At 41.7% G+C, this 4,249-nt stretch overlaps 1 protein-coding gene across 3 annotated transcripts in view; it reads left to right on the top strand.

Annotated features, from left to right (window-relative positions):
* Positions 1–3,053: 3,053 nt before the first annotated feature.
* Positions 3,054–4,249, top strand: part of HOPX (HOP homeobox) — a 35,124-nt gene continuing 33,928 nt past the window's right edge. Inside the window, exon 1 of one of the 3 annotated variants that reach the window (XM_077475408.1) lies at positions 3,054–3,221. The gene's annotated coding sequence lies outside the window, so the exon portion shown is untranslated. The other 2 variants (XM_077475407.1, XM_077475409.1) reach the window with 2 other exon arrangements.

The following is a 4,249-nucleotide window of genomic DNA, read 5'->3' as shown; positions in this document are numbered from 1 at the left end:
GAAATCTGTGTGCGTTGCCTGTACCACATTCAAATCACACTGCTCTTGCAATCTGCTATGGGTGTCAGTGCAATCTTAACGACATCCCAAACATAGGTCGCAAACAAAGTGTGTTTGCCCGCTAGAGCTGCACGATTAATCATGAAAAAATTTGGATCCCAATTCTACCCCCTTCACTATCTTAATCCAGCATTTCCACAATTCTATGTAACAAGTGCAGAGCAGCTCTCTGCTCAAAAAAAAAAAAAAAAGGCAGCAAAGTTTATCACAGCATTGCTCAGCGCTGACATAAAAAGAAATATTGTATAATTTGGTACTTTCAGATCAAAGGGATGAACTTCACTCTGTAAATGAGGTCAGTTTAACCACTTTGTAAACCCACTAAAAAAAAAATCAATAAAAAAAAATCTGCAAGACAAAGGCATAATGAGCTAGTATGCATAGCATACTAGCTCTTTATGAAATACTCACCTTAGATCGAAGCCCCCGCAGCAGTTCCGGCACACTGCTCTGCCCGGCGACATGTCTCCTGGATTTATTTCCTGGTATCCCGGGCTTCGGCGCTGTGATTGGCTAGTGACGCAATGACGTCATGCAATTGGAATTTTGGTAGAAAAAAGCACTGATGGTTTTTCCGACGGAATTCCGACAGGATTTTGCTCAAAGCTGTCTTGCATACACACCGTCACACCAAATTCCGACCGCCGAGAACGCAGTGACGTACAACGCGTACGACCGGACTAGAAAAGTGGGAAGTTCAATAGCCATTAGCCAATAGCTTCCATCTCATAGTTGAATCTGAGCATGCATGAATCTTTGTATACATTGCAAATGCATTTTCGGATAGGAACTTTTTCAGGCCAAAAAATTGAGAACATGCTCTCAATCTTTTGCTGGCCAAAATTCGGCCATCAAAAGTCCAATGGAGCATAGACACGATCGCATTTTCAAACCAAAATCTTTTGCTGGCCAAATTCCCGATTGTGTGTACGCGGCATACGTTTTTTTTCTCACACTTGCTTACAAGTTAAAATCAGTATTTTTTTGCTAGAAAATTACTCAGAACCCCCAAACATATATATATATATATATATATATATATATATATATATACATATATATATTTTTTTTAGCAGAGACTCTAGAGAATAAAATGGTGGTTGTTGCAATATTTTATATCACACTGCATTTGCACAGCGGCCTTTTAAACACAATTTTTGGGGGAAAAAATACACTTCAATGAATAAAACATTTTTAAAAAATAAACAGTACAGTTAGCCCATTTTTTTTTTTTTTTGTATAATGTGAAACATGATGTTATGCAGAGAAACGTGAGAGAATAGTGCTCTTTATTCTAAGCAAAAGAAATTGTGATTCTCATTTTATCCAGAATCGTACAGCTCTATTGCCCACACAAAAGTACCATGCAATCCAGTTGCTCTGCAGTTCCAAAATTACTTCATACATGACTTTGGTGTGATGCAGTGAAATTTGAACCCATTCAAAATGAAGAGAGCCCGGAGCAAAAAAGTAAAGAAAATACTAAGCGCAGGGCGGGCATGACAGAGTTAACTAGGGGGTTAATGCCGCGTACACACGACCGGACTTTTCAACATCAAAGGTCCGACGGAACGATTCCGGCAGACCATTCGATCGTGTGTCAGACTTTAGAAATGGAACATGTTTCAAATGTTTCCGCCAGAACTCTGCCAGACCCAGTTCCTACCGAGAAATCCGCTCGTGTGTATGCTAGTCCGACGGACAAAAACCGCGCGAGGGCAGCTATTGGCTACTGGCTATAAACTTCCTTATTCTAGTCCGGTCGTACGTCATCACATTCGAATCCCTCGGACTTTGGTGTGATTGTGTGTGGCCAAGTCCGTTCATTCGGAAAGTCCGTCAGAACTCTGTCAGAACTCCGTCAGAACTCCGTCGAAAGTCTGTCGGACCTAGTCCCTCAAAGTCCGGTCGTGTGTACGTGGCATAAGAGACAGGCTTTGGTCACGAGGGGATGGGAACAGAGCTGAGAGGGCTGAGAATTAGGCAGCTAGAGAGGGGAGTGGCTTCCTCCACAATCTCAGTCTAGTCACGAGGAGCAAGCTTCCCACCCTCCCTCCCTAATCTTTTGTGGGGCTTTGTTGTTGTTATTAATGTTTATAATTTGCATTTCAGATAACAGGATGTTATGGCAGTGGCGTGGTGTTGGTCTTTGCGGGTGAAGGTTAAACCCCAGCTATGGAAGAGTGCGGGACCCATCGGTGGTATGGGACCTGTGGGTGGTGGTCCAGCTAACGGTGGTTTAGCTGGAAGGTGGTTACCGGGTGCACTGCGGTCAGTGGTTTGTGTCTCCGAGCCAGCAGGTCAGCTGGAGGCCTATTTTAGTTTTAAGGTACCGCAGTGCCGGATTGGAGATGGTGGTTAGAGTGGTGGGTTTTTCCTGCAAAGACCAATGGGAGGAGTTAACTGATATTACAGTTTTATACAGTTATGTTTATTGATGTTAATTTATTTGAATATTTAATAATAAAGTTAATTGGCTGCTACGGCCAATTATTTACTCCAGATTGGTGTGGTCTCATTTTCTGGGGGGTTATGGGGAGGTAGCAGTGGTTAAGATATATTGGTTACAATAAGGGGATAGTAGCCCATCTATTATACGAGGGTCATGTGCGAATCACACCGCATTTCTGTTCAATTCACATGCGGTTCATAGTGTGTACCAAGGCTGAGAAAATACTGACGTCATATGATCAGCATGATAGCCAAGCAGCTAGTACTTTCTCAAAGAGAAGTCAGCCATGGTAGCCTAAGTATTTTTTTCCTTTGGGATAATGTGGCTAATCGGAAATGCAATTGGTTAGACACAGTTAGACAATGGCTTTGAAAAAAAGTGTAGGCTGCTATATGATCTCATCATCTTGTACACACGCCACTTAACACCACTTAAGAGTACATACTGTCACCTAAGTGAAAAGGGATTTTAGCAACTCCTTCGCAGCTTATGTAGCCTTCTGCCAAGCTTACTAGGCGTGTGCTGCATGTGAAATATGAAACACCCATTGAGCAGCATATGGAAAAGCAAGCCCGAGACAGAAACAACAGCTCCATAGAAACTTGCAGCGTACGCCAGGAGAAGCGGCAGCGTGTGATCGCTCAGCTGACAAGTGATTTACCGATTACTAGCATCTCAGTTGTGTGGGCCTGTACTGCAGGTTTTTCAGGTACTTGTGTTTGCTCATTTATAACACAACAATGCACAACAAACAAGTAGGCGTCACATCCGAGCACAGTAAAACAGCTAAAAAGCTTTGCATCGCTGCTTTTTATTAAGTCAAGGCGTGCTGGCTGAGTGTGTGCAATCGGTTCCAGGCAACGCATTCCCTTATGTAAGTACATCATTTTTTTTTTTTTCTGGGATGGAGAAAGTATTGCATCTTAAAGGACAAGCTGTGCAAACAATGATTTATGTGGGAGAAGGAAGAAACAACTCGGACAAAAGCTTTATCAATTGTAAATACCTATTAAGCTGCTATTTTTCGTAAATATGACATCAAACGTCCGACAGGGTACCATAATGCAGGCTTCTCTTTCAGACTTTTGCAATATTGTTAATTTTAGAGACCGCTAAGAGATGCTCATAGACAGCTTGATCTTTGCAATTAATGTGACAGTTTCAAATGCTGCTTGCCATTAAGGTTGCCACCTCATCCCTTTAAACCCGAACACATAGTAATTACACAGGTTTTGTTGCTGATTAAGGTGGTAATTAAACTCACTTGGTGTCTTATCTGCATTTAATTAGCCTCAGAACCTGTGTAATTCATATGTGTTTGGGTTTAAAGGGATGAGGTGGCAACCCTACTTGCCATATTTGTGGATTTATCCATGTAGGGGATTTCTATGGGGCATTAACCAGTTTCCCTCTAGGGCATTTCTTTTTTCTATTTTCATGTTTTTGTACACATGTTAAAATCAGATTTTTTTGGGCTATAAAATTACATAAATCCCCATAACATTATATATTTTCTGAAGGCAGAGTTTGGTAGAATACAAATATAGTAGTTGTAATTGTTTATGTCATGAGATATTTGCGCAACTGTTTATCAAATCATGTGGCTTCAGCAACAAACAGTATACGCAGTTGAGCCAATCCCGGCGAGCGATGTATTCTATTAATGAATACAGAGCCTGCTTGGATTGGAGTAACAACCACTGCCAATCCGAGAGAGAGAGAGAGAGAGAGAGAGAG

Source organism: Lithobates pipiens, unplaced genomic scaffold (assembly GCF_037356315.1).
Source record: "Lithobates pipiens isolate NorthernLeopardFrog02 unplaced genomic scaffold, aLitPip1_a1.2 Scaffold_13, whole genome shotgun sequence".
Classification (NCBI taxonomy): domain Eukaryota; kingdom Metazoa; phylum Chordata; class Amphibia; order Anura; family Ranidae; genus Lithobates; species Lithobates pipiens.
This window is presented reverse-complemented; position numbering and strand designations above follow the sequence as displayed.